Source organism: Melanotaenia boesemani, chromosome 13, assembly GCF_017639745.1.
Source record: "Melanotaenia boesemani isolate fMelBoe1 chromosome 13, fMelBoe1.pri, whole genome shotgun sequence".
Classification (NCBI taxonomy): Eukaryota; Metazoa; Chordata; class Actinopteri; order Atheriniformes; family Melanotaeniidae; genus Melanotaenia; species Melanotaenia boesemani.
The window spans coordinates 25,824,854-25,840,304 of NC_055694.1; the positions used below are offsets into that span (position 1 = coordinate 25,824,854).

Sequence of the window (15,451 nt, forward strand, 5' to 3'; positions counted from 1 at the left end):
TGATTAATATCCACAAGTCTGTAGCAAACATGGTATTCAACACTTATGTTGTGGGTGATGATCAGTGGTCTTTGAACAGGAGAGAAACTTAAGGCACACATCCAACTACACATCCAACTACACAGGATACTGGCTGAAAAGGAAAGGATGGACATTTGTTTAAAAAGATATGAAGTGAAATCTGCTAAAACAAACAGAAAAATAACCGATGTAAAAAGCTTTCAGGTGGTTATAAGACATGTTCAGTAGCTGCTGTACTAAAGATTTTGCTGTCAAATTAAAGGAAACATTAAACGATCGTACCTCTACATGGTTCAGTTATGGAAGAGCTGCAGAGAAGATGTGAAAACATGTCAAACAATGGATAGAGTTAAACATATTAAAAATGTTTCAAAGACAAAACAATGGAGTTTATTTCAAACAGTGCACATAGTGTATAATGATTTATTATGGTTGTATCATTCATTGTGCATTATGGTGTGTGATGTGCTAAACATCCTGATGAAATGCTGTGAAAGTTTCGACAAGTTTTTGCAGACTATATGTATTCCACATCACCCTTTTCCAACTTTGAAAGCTTTCATTTTGTGACTTAAATGTTCACTTTTGTTGTTAAAAATTTCAGTTCACTTTAGAGATTTCTTTTTTTTTAGGAATAGAAAACTGGCCCCTCAACTGTTCTTTGTGCATTGTCCATATTCTGACATAAATGTCAGGTAATATTTCTGATAAAGACTGTATTCATGAGCATACAAAAGTGATATCAGAAAAGCATAATTTTCTTTTTTATCTCTTTTTTTACATTTCTAATGAGGGGCACAGTGATTAGGACAATGGGTCTCATCTTTGATTCCTTTTGAATAGATCAACAAATGGTAAGTAAAATCAATATGAAGAATTTCTTTATATTATTCAGGCAGTTTTCATCTGACAAAATGAAAAATAAATAAATTTTAAAAATCCATGTAGAAAATTTACCCTAAATGTAGCGAAACGTGGGATTCTGATAAAGTAAGACAAGACCAACAATACAGATGGAGACAATTTGTTAAGTTTCAAGGGAGCCGACCTTCAGCATTGAACGTTATTGAATAGGAAAACACACACACACATTTCCACCCACCTGCCCACACACGCAACACTACTGAAGTGCAGATGCCTGCGTGCATAGACATGCACTCTGATTCCTGTTGAAATCATACATGCGCAATAACGCAAACCTTTCAGTGAAATGAAACATATGACAACACAAATGCAAACACGTATATATCTATCACACACAGGAATGGAAGAGCAATGCAACTCTGCGTGCACTGCAAGGTGGCAGGTGCAATCAATCAAGCTGAAGAGGGCCGTCCGTATGCTGAAAATCAATCAAATAACCCGACTGATTCAAGACAAGCCATAGCGAGTCATTTATGAGGCTCAGATGGAGTAAGGGGAGGATAAGAGCTGAAGGAACCACAGACTGAATCGGGTCCAATGCTGCCTCCCATGCGCACTGTGCAGAAGTGCGTCTAACGACCAGACGTTATGTAAATGTGCCACCAGGGGGAGCACTCCTGTCACCGACCTCACCATCTCCCTCTCTCTCTCTCTTCCTTTCTCCCTCTCTCAGTCTACCGTGGGATGTCGGAGTCAAACTGCAGCTCCGCTTTCATTCATGCTGAGCGCTGCTCTCCTGTACGCACGGATCTGCAGTGCTGAGCTTTGGAACCGGTGCTGCTGCTGCTGCCTGACAAGCTTTGTAGGAATGGACGCGTCTTCTGCTGCAACTCTGACATCCTAATATATATATATATATTTATATATATGTAAAAGAACATGCCAAGTAGGGCGCATGCAAAGGTCGGCTTGATCAGTAAGTACCGCCAAACTTTTTGTGGTTGTTAATCATTCCGCCCCCCCCACATCCGAAATGTTGGTGACATTCCTCTCCGATCTCTTCCTCTGTCCTCTCCTTGCCGTCCTCCTTCACACCTTCCGCCGAAGCCCTTTTCATGCCTTTGCCTGCACCAAGCGCACACCCGGAGCAGTTTGTTCTGCGGGGAAATTTAAGGGTTGTTGTGTTTCCTTGCGCACTGGGGGCGAAGCAGCCAAAACGCACGCTGGGGTTGCGAATGGACTACATTCTGTGACAGAACCCCCCCCCCCCCCCCCCCCCCCCCCCCCCCCCCCCCCCCCCCAACCTCCAACCAACACACCTTTTTTTTCTTTCCCCCCCTCTTTTCTATGGATTTGCTCGAGTTGGTGAAGCGGCACTTCACTGTCAAGGAACTGCGGATTGTGGACGCTAAGTGGCGTGTTGATTAGGTTGTTGGTGTAAGCTCCACGGGGGTGTTTGGCTCCACATGTTTGAGCTGCTACGTTCATATGACACATTTAAGATCGCAGGGGTGTTATCGTGATGCTGCCGCAGTATCTTAGTGATGGCATTAGCATCAGCTTCCAAACACGGGCGCACAGGATGAACCCAAACCCCAGAATGGACATTAGTGCCCTTGTGTGTGTGTGTGTGTGTGTGTGTGTGTGTGTGTGTGTGTGTGTGTGTGTGTGTAATAATATACTGTAATCAAGATTTCCTTGGAACCAACTTGGAAACCCAACTTGGGTTCACTATGCGTGTGCATGAGCTACATTTGACACTGCCTGCTTTCATGCAGTATGATCATGTATATGCAACTTTGTACACCTATGCGGGCTTGTTTGTTTGCTTTGCTGCAAAATGCAACAGTCTGCATTTGGAAGTGTGCGTTGTGTTTAGGAGTTTGAGAGCATGTGGGTGTTTTGCTGTCACAAGCGTGTGTGATGCCCCTTAATCACCTACTCATAACCATGCACCATGATTTGGGAGTCACATCATCATGCTGTGACAGTTTTGTGTCATCTTATGTATTTTTGACTTGTGATGCGTAGGTGTGGCATTTGGGCTGAATTTGACAACTGGCAACAAGCCACTGGTCTGGCTGCCAAGCATGCAGAAAAAAAAGGGGGTAAAAATCTCTTTAGGTGATGTGTTTGCACGAGAGAACAGGAGAGTCTTTGCATATTTTGAACCTCCTCATCTCCTTCTCTTTTTCTTCTTATCTCTCTATGGGGTGAACTTGTGAGGATGAGCTTATGTGTGTGTGTGTGTGTTTGTGAGGAAAATGTGGGAACAGTGGAGGAGATGCAAAGAGATGGGGAGAAAAAACAAGACTTCTCCCCCTCTCTTTTAAGTGCATGTGTCATGATGTGCCTGTGCTGGGACCTGATGATAAGGCAGAGAGCTTGAGCATCACCTTCACTTTTGGGGCTGAGGCGTGACATCCGAAGTGACTGTATCCACGGTTACTCTGACTTAATGTCTGGAGAACATATTAGTTCTTGTTACACCTGCGGGCGCTGAGTGTTTTCTGAGGTTTCAGCTCCAAATGAGTCACAATTGGACTCCAACAGCAATGGTGTGCTGCATATGCTTTGAGCTGCCTTTAACCTAATTACCTACTTTATTCTTGGAGTCTTTTATTATTAATTTGTTCTTAGAGGATATGATCCTTTTTTCTTGCTCATTATGAGCAATCTTGTAGATATTGCAGACATTTTATGGTTGCTGTGTCCAGCCTTCTGTTAAAGGAGCTACAAACATGACATTTTCTACACATATTTACAGCAGTTGTTTTTTACTTTTACTAGATTAAAAAAAAAAATCGCCACTACATTTAATTAGGTGTTAGGCTCATGCTGTGTTTGCAGATGTGGTTTCACACATTCAATCCAGGTACAGCAAGGAGTTTTTATGACACTCGTCTTGGATTTAACCTACTCTATTCATAATACTAAAGCTTTGCTATCATTATTTGATTAGGTTCCTCTTTAAGATATGTTTCTGTGCCAGTAAAATAGATTTTAGTGTAATATACACAAAAAGCTTCACTTTGTTTCACGTATGCATTTTAATTTGTTGCAGAGTATAATTTGCTCTGTGGTGCTGCCTTGATGCTGATTTTTATGAGCAGTGTTATATGTGAGCGTGGACTCTGAGCTCACCACCTTGCCCATAGCGGGAAAGGTTTTATTTGGGTGAAAGCACCAACTGCCACAGGGAATGTGTGTGTGTGTGTGTGTATGTGGGAGGGTCTAGTGGGGATGGTGCTGGAGCTGTGTCTGTGCTCTCAGCCCACAGTAGCTCAGACTCCAGCTGAGATGAGAGCCACAGACGATCCACAATGCACCCCCTTGGTTCGTCTGCTTTTAGGTGCTTCATACCTGAAGTGGCTGTAAAGAATGAGACCAGGAGGAGAAGAGGCAGCAACATGACAGTGAAGCATATTGATGAGGCTGTTTAACCTTATTTGGTCTGAGCCTTCCCAGAGGAAAGGTGCACTATCATAAAATGTCCACAGGATGTAATGAAAATGACATTAAGCTGAGGGTTTTTTATACAGAGTGCTTTTCAGAAATCTACATTTAATACAGTTTGGGCCCCAGTGGGAGCTGAAGTGCCGACCCAACAGTGTGAGAGCGCACACTCTCTCTGTTGAGCGGCCGATGACTAGATTGCCAAGTAAACTGATATTTCATAGCAAAACACCAGTTTGAATCCCACTAAGACAACAGTTTGATTTAACTGCTTGTGGAAGGATATTTGTCTTATTAGCTTACAGATTCACGCAGCTCAAATAACATGATGACAGACTTCAAATAAAACCTCCACAGATGTGATAAAAGAGCACCATGTGAGGTTTAGATGTGCCACATTTCCATGTGGTTGCTTATTTGGTGATGGCCCAAGGGTAGGATGTGTTTTTAGGCATCCCTCTGCTGGTTCTCTGTCTGTCTTTTCACTGGCTGAAGAATTATTTTAAAACTATACCAGTAAGAGGCTGAAACACAGTTTTGGAGTTTTTTGCTTTTGTAACTTGACGTTTTTTTTTCTCCAGTTAAAATACACACCCCACATTCGTTTCAATCCCTTAGTTTCAGCAAAATCAGTGCTTTTTCACTTAAATTGTCCTCCATTAAGTTCATATTTCTCTAGCTTTTACCTAGTTAAGATTGGTTTTAAATATTGACTATTGGAGTCAGTTTAAAATTCATTAGAATCCAATTTCACTCATGCAAATGTAATTTGTAAAGGAATTTGATCAATTTTCACCTTGTAACGTTATATTTTTCCATGAAAAAATGTCTATAAGTTTTATACCAAATTTGTGTTCTTTACTTGAGTTCGTATTAAATCAGTGTCACCTCATAGAAAAAAAGGTTTCTGGTTAAAACCTCAGCTGGTGTCTTTATGTGTTGTGTTTGCATGTTCTTAGCGTGCATGTGTGGGTTTGGAAACTCTGAATTCCTCCACTCATCCAAACACATACATGTTGGGTTAACTGATCTTTCAAAATTACTCAAAGTGAATAAGCCACTATAAACAAAGCGAAGCACATCAAATAAGTCTCAGTGAAACCCCCTAAATGCTTTGCCATATAAAAGACAATTCAGATCTGCTCAATATTTTTAAAGAGTAGATGGAACTTTATGAATAAGTGTGTTTCATTCGCCTTTTATCTGGGGAAAACAACAACAAAAGAAAAAGAACCAGTAAATCCACAACAAATCTAACACCCCAAAGGAAGCAGAATTTGACCCCCAGATTAGACCATGATATAACCACTAAATGTGAGCTGAGGGAGCCGAGAGATGAAACAGCACTTCTCTGGGTTTGATGGTGGTGGGGGAAAGCTTGTCCTTTTTAAAGCTTCCCTGGTGAATGTCAGATCTGCAAAGCATGGTGGAGATGGGAAGAGCTGTGGATTGCCCAGCTGCAGATCTTAAAATGCTAATGGCACAATAATAATATCTTTCAGACTTTGCCAAAAGAAAGTCCAGTAAGAGGTAGAATTTGTCTGGATCATCAACGATCAATTCAACATCCTGACAGTTCATTTTTAAAGCTTTGCAAAACTGGAAAATACACACTTTTTTTTAAAAATGAAGGAAATTTGTCAAGTTTTTTGCTTCTCTTTCACAATCAGCCAGTGAAACATGGTTTGAAGAAAGCAGACGGGGAAAGAGAGAAGTGACAACGCTTTTAAGTCTGTGGCATCTTTTTTGATGCAGCCTCTGCATTGAAAGGCCATGGCAGATCAAACATGCCGGTCAGATTTAAATAGTTCTTCTTGTAAAGGGAAGACATGCTTCCAGGCTGCACGGACGTGGCAGACACTCTCACTCTGCTTGGTCTCAAGCACTCACTTCCTTAATTCAGAATAAGACATGCAAAGAGCTTTTTGATAGTCGTTAGCGCTGGCGCTTGGAATTTTTATGTGAGGTGAATGGCGTGTGGATAGGTAATTTCCTTGTCCTGGTGTGAGCAAGGATAATTCTGCCGTTTTGTCAGCAATTAAAAGAATTTCAGCAGCCATTTTCCTCTGCGTCTGTCGAGCGTGCAGCTTGTGTGTGTTGTCCCAAATGGCCAATTTCTGCCTTATGTTCTGGGCTGTCTGAGCAGTTGAGGCAGCAAAATAATCACTGTGTGTACTTTATGTATCTCTGTGTGTATGTGTGCATGCACAACCCACATCTCAATATGCAGCCAAACAAAATCACTGAACTTTGTGTTCTTTGGAGCATCAGTCTATCCATATCCCTTTTATTTATTGCACACACACACACACAGATGTCCTCCCTTTACCCTACTTCTCTCTTTGTGTATATTTAGTGCTGGGTCAAGGTTAAAGTTAGAGTGTTTTACTCTTGTTTTTTCCATACATGGCTTTCAGATGCAGATTTGTCTTCAGTTATCTGCACTGCTGGTTAGTCTTTCCCTGCGCTTAGAGGAGATGTGGGAGGGAGGGACAGGACAAAAAGGCTCAACAAAGAAATGGATAAGGAAACTGCAAGAGCATAATTCTTGGGCATCACACCATGCATGCTTAAACTGATGAATAAATATTTTTTAAAATGTATTTACACAGCTAAATTGGGCCTAAAAGCTCTAAGAATTTCATTATAGGGAGCAAAACTTCCTTTTTCCATGCAAACCTAACAAGACTGTTGGTTTAGGTACTAAGGGACATAGAGGATAAGGATGAGCAGGGGTCATGGAGGTCTGTGTGGGTAAAAGTGGAAATATATGGATGTTCTGCAATCTCTGCTCAGTGAAGGAGGTCAAGTGACCAGATGAAAGAGGCTGGAGAAACTGGAATGCTGGAAGGGTGAGGAGGTTAAATGGGATGGTAATGATAGATATAACATGTCCCACTTTCAGACTTTCATGTAGTTCTTTGGTAAATGAAAACCAGTAAAGCAAGTTTTTAGCAAATAACATTAGACATATACTAAAGACCCTGAAGAACATCTCAAATGACAAAATATATTTGGCAGCATTTCAGACCATCATATTGTCTCATTTAGCAAAATGTTCAAATATGTGGAGGCATAGCTGAGGACATATTTGCTTTGCCCTCTGAATGAGATGAAATGGCAGAGCAGAGTCAAAGAGAAAAGAACTGAGGGAAGGTTTACAAATGATAAGTGGAAGAATATGAGAGGAAGAAAGGAAAACTGGAGGCAGTCAGGGAAAGGGAGAGTGACTCTATTCTTGATGATGTTTGTCAGATGAACAGGATCTGAAGAGGAGGTGGAGGGGTGGAAAGAGGAGGAAAAGTACTGAGGTTGAGGTTGTGCAATCCTTATTCTAACCCTTCTGGAAATGATTAGGAATTCAAAGACGTGGAGAGAAAGGGATGCTGGAAAGAAAGAGGTGAGAGAAAACTCAGCATCAGAGCTGGGTGAGTCACACGGTGATGCACAGGCTTTCCCGTCTTTGCCGATTTTGACGACTATGATTTGATCATATTGTCTTCATAGCTAATATAAGTCTGCTGATCACAAGCACCTTGATCTTACTTGTGACAGCCTTGTGTTGCTGTAGCAGGTATACCAGAGCGCTGTAATGAGTTGAAAACAGAACAAAACACTGTTTTGTTCTGCTCTCGGTGCAACAGCTTGCAGAGAGTGTCTTGTTCCTATATTGCTTTACAAGTGGGGCATATACACAGATGGGTGATGTGATGATCTTACTCTGTTGACAGTGTTGATTGGACATAGAATCATTTGAAATAGTGTTCCTTTCAAAACTGACCCAATCGGTCAAAAATTCATAGAGGAAATAATGACCAATAATTAAATATGAAGAAAGCAAAGTTGGAAGGATCCTTGGAGAACCTGCGTATACTAAGAAGTATATTAAGATGATGGTTAGAAAGAATGTATTCTTTGTTGCATTTCCATACCTATTTGTACTCTTACCTGGTAGGTGGGATATAAGCTGGATAGAAATAAATTTATCAGCTTGTGTGATGTTGTAGTGGTGGGACACCTTCCTTGAATAATGAAGAACGTGACGGAAAAATGGAGGACATCCAGCTGTTTGTATTCTTCCTTATTGGCATGTGGTTTTAAACAACACAAAAATCCACTGGATATCTAAACATTTTTCCTGCTTTGTTAGTGCAGAGTTGCACAGGAAATGATGATTCTTTGACCAATCAGTGGATTGCTGTAAGTCAAGCTCTACCCTTTTGGACTGGATCAGTAAGATTAGGATCCCACCAGAAGGGTCCCAAAAAAGTTCTTTTCCATCCCAGTTTTTGCTAGAGGAAACACAAATAAATGTGTACCAACCCTGACCTGTTGGTGGAAATGAGGCTTTAATGTGACAATGTCAGTTAAATATTGGTCTGGAGCTGTGGATCCTTGGTTTAAAGTGGTGTAATGATGTCTTCTGTGACCATTGATAACGCCTTTAGAGACAAAAACTGGAAGCTAAGCTAAGCCGCAGCGATTATACGGTAAAATGCATGTGTCATTTTGACCAGTTTCAGAAAAATGGTGAGTATCGATACAACTTTAAAATATGAGCTATCAGTGCTTTTAAAGATTGAAATAGTTTACATTAACATCACTTGCATTAGAAGTCTGGGCTGTGTTATCATACTAAGAAAAATTTAATAATCCTATTGTCTCTGATTGGCCCTGGGGGCCAAACACAGCTCACCAGGACCCCAGATACAGTCGGAAAAGATTGATAAAGAGGAAGGAAGAAAAAATGATAGGACCGAAAGATAGAAAGTATTTGGGTGCTTTATCATGGTGCTGACAAAAACAATTTACCAGTTGGTGAAAAAATGAGTTAAACAGACATCGTCATCGATCTTAAACATTTTGAGAGGTCTGCTTCTGGCTCTGCAGTGAGGAAGCTGCAGCGAAGCGACAGGATTGACGGCACAGAAATGCTGAGTCAGGGAGTACAGTGACACTCCCCTGATCATCACACACAACTGTGTGTGTGTGTGCACACACGCTCATCTCATTTTGTTGAGTGCTTAGTCAAACACAAACTTGCTTGTTTGCAGGGGGGGTGTCGTAATGTTTTGTATATGGCTTACTCTCTCTCTCTCTTCTCTCTCTCTCTCTCTGAGAGTGTGTGTTGAGAAACTGGATCAGCGAGCCATATGTGATGCATAATGTCTTTTATCATGAGAAGTGGGGCTTTCAGGTTTAGCCTTTTCACTCAAGGACGTCCAAGCAGATGTCATAGTGTCCTTATGAAACATCTGCAGTGTAAGCAAATGGGATTTTTTTGGGTGTGTGTGTGTGTGTGTGTCATTGATTTTGTTCCAAACTCGGCAATGACATGGTTATTGTCTCTAAGGAATTGAGTGTCTGGTGGAGCAGCATGTCAAATGGACATTTATGTTGCTCTGTACTGTAGAAAGGACAAGTTCGACACACAAATGCTTGACTCCTGCTCAAATGTGTGACTTTTGCTTTGCTGCTACAGATGACAGAAATGAACTGCATTCTTGCAGTTTAAGCCTCTGAGAGCAAGACACTGTCAATCCAGTTGTGTTTGCCTTCTACCATTTGTTTTATATGTGATTCTGGCAGCTTTTTATTCCCCTGCTCTCTCTGAGAGAAGGATATGGCTGACAAGCCACAGAAATACTGCAGTTTTGATAGTAAATGCCTCATGTTGAAATCCATTTAAAGCACCTTGAGTTTTTCTGTTTGTGAGTGGCAGTGCTCAGGCGTTTCCCTGGTCATTTAAAAACTGTGAATCCCTACTTTTTATAAGGTTGTGAAGCATTGAACGCCATTAAAAGGCAACACAGACAGGCAATTTAGCTTTTAAGAGACGCAGGGGGTTGCAAATGGATGGAAATTGGAGAGAAAGTGTTGAGTTTAGTGGAAGTAGCAGTGACAACCACAAGAAAAGCTTTTGTTTAGTGAGATGAATTCACTAAATAACCTCTACCTAATGTGGCTGTCTATTATTTTCTGTTATTGTGCCCATTTTTTTCCATCTGTTTACTTCTCTGTGGCATAGACATAATGTTTATTATTTTGTGCTTTTTTTAAAATAATCTTATCTCCATTCTCTGTCTTCTTCATTCTTTTTATTCTGGATACTCATATTTACATGTAATGTAAGTGATATGAAGGAATTTTATTTCAGTCATGTTTGTTATGACACAGTAAATGCATGAAACAACGTACTTTTATCCAGATCAGATTTCCTTATACAACTAACCACAATCTGATGTATGTTGTCATGAGAACACTTCACAGTGAGGCAGGGTTTGGAATAAAGTATTAATACCATCCTAGACTTAGAGCTTTTCTTTTGCCAGCGACATAAATGCTTAAATGATGGATGTTTTTGTTTCTTTTTTGCCTTTGGTCTTGTATGAATACAGTTGGCTTTGTGGCCACATGTGTATCATAGCAAGGTTAGCCTGTCAGGTAGTCTTCCATATACTTTTATACAAATGCATCAACTCAACAGATGGTGGGTGGTTTGCCTGTTTTTTTTTTTTGTTTTTTTTTAAAGAGATTCATGGTTGTGGCATAACAACTTAAGTGTACCGCGAGTTTTCCTGGAGCTCAGCCTTGAGGTTGTCGCTTATGGTTTTGGGAGATGTTGTGCCATGAAATTAAGAACAGACACTGAAATCCCCCTGCAAAATGACTTGCTGTAGGTGCAACATCAGCATTTATTTTTTATGGATGATTATTAATATTTTAGCTTATGGCACTGTGTAAAGCACTTTGTTTTGCTTACTGTATAAGAAACATCTGTGCGTTAGCATCAGCTTTTTATGCTAGCTGTAGTATTTGGTTCAAACTTTTGCTGTATCTTTATAGATCCTAACAGACTCCTTCAGACTTCAGGTTTATCTGATCATTAGGACAGGCTGTGTAGAGTGTTTAACTGGCGTTCTGATTAGATTTGTGCTTCCAGACATCACTAGTATATGTGCATTAGTGGCTGTACTAACAACATAGCCACGCTGATACAGAAACAGTGATCTCCTTCTGATGTTGCTTGTACAGAAATCTTCCCCATTATCTTTATTTAGCAGATTGTCCACATAAGAGCAAGTGTTTTGCTTCTACCTGTGTTTAATTCACTCACCACTACTCAGGATTTGAGGCTGTCAGTGTGTTGCAAAAGTCTGATGTGAGCATCAGAGAATGCACTGAGATCTGTGGAAATCCATTTAGTATTGCATTTCAAGCCATGTTTTCAATTTGAGGACTTATTTCTGTTTTTGTCTAAACTTTCTAAAAGTGATCAAACTATCTTTTGTTTTTGCCAAAAACATGAATCTGGGTTGCATTTCAAACTAAATCTTATTTTAATTTGGATTAATTTCAGTTTCAAATTAGTTTTGGTCCTAGTTTTTAACTTTAACTCCAACTGCTTTGTCTCCATTGTAGCTGGTTGTTCCCCTGTCACTTTCATAAAGTTGTTCCTGCACTGTTCCGCTGTGTGATATGTTCTGTAATCAGCTTCTCCAGAGCTGTTTTGCAAAGCTGAGAACAAACCACAGAAACTACCAGAAAGATGAGTCTGTATTCCTGCATCAACACGCTTTGATACTTGATACAACAGAAAAAACAGCTCCTACATCTTGTCTGCTGTTGTTGAACACATTGACGGTCCTCACGCAGTCGGTGCCGTTTGCTTTTTAATTTGTCATATTCTTAAAAATGGCATCAGCAAAGTTAAATACTCTGAAGATGCTACTTTTTCTGTGAGATTTTCTTAAGATTCAACTTTCTTTTCCATTCAGTGTTTTCATCTGTTTTTGCAGCGTACACACTGTGTATGACTGTTTTCTTCTCTCCTTTCCTCTGACGAGTACTGTTGGTTTTAGAGATCTCAACAGACTTACTAAAGGAGGCTTTGCTGCAGGCAGCTTTCTCCCTAATGAGAGAAATGGAGCAATTCCCCACATACATACACTTCCACGCTCCTTGTGAGTGCGCCGATGCTTGTCTGTTTGTATCTGCATGTGTCTTTGTGCATGCAGTGGGAACGTTTGAGCGTTTATGTATGTGGTTTGGTGAAATTGCTTGTGTGAAAAACATTGTGTGTTTGAGTCAGCGTGATTCTGTGTGTAGCTGTAGGGTTTGTTTTTTTGAACATTTATGTGTGTGTGTGTGTGTGTGTGTGTTTGATGCCTTACCTCTCCACAAACTGTTTCAAATTCTTTCCTCTTGTGAAACTGAAGGAACTGAACAGTTTATGTGGCTGTTGAACACAACATTTCATTTTCCCTCTGTGTGCTGATGTCGTTGACTGGCTTCTCTCTGTTCTTCTGGAGGAGTTAAGCTCCACGTTTCTTCCTCTGTTTGTCAGTACCTGTTTTGTTATTTTTAATTAAATGTGCGTATGACTCGGATAATTTAGTTTTTTTTTAAGAGAAACTTATGCCTCTTCACTGAAGAAGAAAGCATTAGTATTTAACCAATAAACTAAATATTTTATGTTACTATAATACCATTATTTAGGTTTAGGCAGACATTTTGCTACATTAGGTTAACGAAGTGAATAGCTTTGCAAACACAGTTAAATAATAAGTTGCTATCTATTGCTCTTTTTCAGTTAAAGCAACACTACATACATTTTGAGCACTTCTTTTAATGACACACTAACTTAAATAATGCAAATTTCAGATTTGTCATTGCCCTGCAGTGTTCCGATGCTGGAAAACCACACTTTGCTTTTTTCATTTTTTTTTTTTTTTTTTTGTTACCCAGCCTGCGGCATCATGTGACATCTGTGTTTTGCTTCATGGGAATACGTCACATGCCACCAATTGGATATCAACACAGTGGCTTTTTTGAACACATAGAGGCTGGTTCAGTAAAGAAAAACAAGACAACATTTGAGCTAAATATAAGACAAAAGTTATCATTGCACTCTAGTTTACTGGTTGAACAGAGCTCAAAAAAGAGAAAGAATGTAAGATTTGTAGATGTAAGAATGTAGAATTAAGCTTCATTACGGGGTGCCAGAGTGCAAAAATATGCAAAAGTTCAATTTGGTTTTAAGATCAGGGGGCAGAGTACAGTTTTTAAACCTTAGATTAGGTTAAAAAAGAGACTAGACCTCTTTCCATATGCCTTTTCATACCTGAACTGATGTGCTTTTTGTTGAACATTGGTTCATATTGGAAATCCCAAAGGTAGAACTGAGGGTAGAAGTTGATCCACTACAGATTGGCAAGGGAGTTAGTAAGAGAGGTAAAGTGAACCTTCCTCATTTGAGCTTACAAACATCTCTTTGGTATGCACGATTTATGAGAATAAAATGGCAACAGTTAAACAAAACTTCCTACTTTTCACTAAGAAGGTGAATGTTATTGGGACAGAAAATTGTTTGATGGTGAATTGAATATGAGCTCATTAAAGCTAATTGTGTTGAAAATACAAATTAAATATACATAATTCCAAACAGTCTTCAACTCAAACAAAGAAATAGCAGCAATGACTTCCAAAAAATATTACAAGAAAAAAACATTTGCATATGTGTTGCATGCAACATCTCTTTATTTTACATTCATGTACCATTTTCCATTCATATTTCAGCACCTCGCAATGTTACTGGATATGTGTTCTTTATGTATGATATATCCTTGTTACTGTCACTCTTATACGTATGATGAGTCTATTCTACTCGTGTGATATTTTGCCATGCCTGCTGTGGGGATTACTCTCGAGGCTACACAGAGAGAGGAAATATAAAAGCATGAAAGAGTGTGAATTGACCATAAAGCTCTGCCACTCTGGAGGGATTAGCAGGGGTTAAACTGCACATTGCGATAAAAGCTGTCATTTTTCTGTCACACTTACCCAGCTGTACGTATGTGCATGACAGAGACAGAAAGATGTACAAGTACCTGCAACTGGAACCGCATTGTGATTCCTTTAGATGTGGATGTCTGTGTCAATATCTCTCACTACATATTTATGCATATACTGTATGTGTTTTTGAGGAGGCGTATGTGTGGCCTATAACTACCACAGGGCAAACAAGCAGTTCCAGAGCCGAGTGGCAGAGGATTACTGGGTTTTTCTCTGCATGCTGAAGCTGAGAAGAAAAAAAAAAAGTGTGTGCAGGGGAGTGAGCTAGTAGGACAGAATGAGTGAAGAATTACTGCTAGTGTGCAGAGAGTGACTTTGTGGCAGTTAAGGTTGTAACATATTGCTGCAGCACAGTGCAAAGCCTCAGTTCATCATCACAAATTCATACAGTGTGCTTGTGGTAATGACTTTTGTAGTACCTGAAAAAACGGAGAAAATAAGCTCCTGCTTATAATGACTTAAAAGCCTGGTTATTAAGTTTTCATCAACTCTTTTTCTTGCACCTTGCTTTAATTTCCTTTATTAGCTGTAATACTTTATTATGGTTATTATATACAAAAGAAACAGATGGGAGACTCCATCTCAATCTGACCTGGCACTTTTTACCCCAAAACTTCTTGTTTCTTAGAAATGAAAGAGTAAGGAGTTAAATCTACCACTGCATTCTTTTTTATTAACTTTTAGTGAATCCCCAGTGCAATTTAATCCCAGAACCCTCTGCAAAATTACATTATTGCTACAGATTAATCTTAAAATCATTCATTTTAAAAATATTGAAATATGTAAAAATCATATAAACAAGGGTTTCTAGTTGCATCTCTAGTTGATTTATTGTAATGTTTTAAGAATACAGGATTGTACCAGATATTTCTCCCACATCTGCTCATCTTCATTCATGACACATCACAATGACGAAACTTTGTCCTCTATCTACACAACAATATGTGAGCAATTTCTGTGTTGAGGATTTCAGCTGCTTGCAGCATTTTGCAGAACTCTTGCCTTCATGTTCATTCTTCCTTTCTTACAAGCCCCGCCCCTTCCATTCCTACCAGTTTTTTGGCAGACCTTGTTTTGCTTCTGGAAATGATTAAAGTGCCAGACAGACCTATCAGATAAGGTTGCTACAGCGGCTGTAGAGGGTCATGGGTAGGAGCAGGAGGTCGCATTCCTCCCTCTCTGGTTAGATCCACTCTTCACACTGACACACTGTAAACTGTCACAGCTGCGTGGGGGCATGTGCACCAGATTCACG

At 39.8% G+C, this 15,451-nt stretch overlaps 1 protein-coding gene across 2 annotated transcripts in view; it reads left to right on the plus strand.

Annotated features, from left to right (window-relative positions):
• Window positions 1-1,723: 1,723 nt before the first annotated feature.
• The window catches only part of LOC121651197 (plexin-A1-like), a 262,523-nt gene continuing 248,795 nt past the window's right edge, over window positions 1,724-15,451 (plus strand). Inside the window, exon 1 of one of the 2 annotated variants that reach the window (XM_042003180.1) lies at window positions 1,724-1,861. The gene's annotated coding sequence lies outside the window, so the exon portion shown is untranslated. The remainder of the gene's footprint in view (window positions 1,862-15,451) is intronic. The other variant, XM_042003181.1, reaches the window with a different exon arrangement.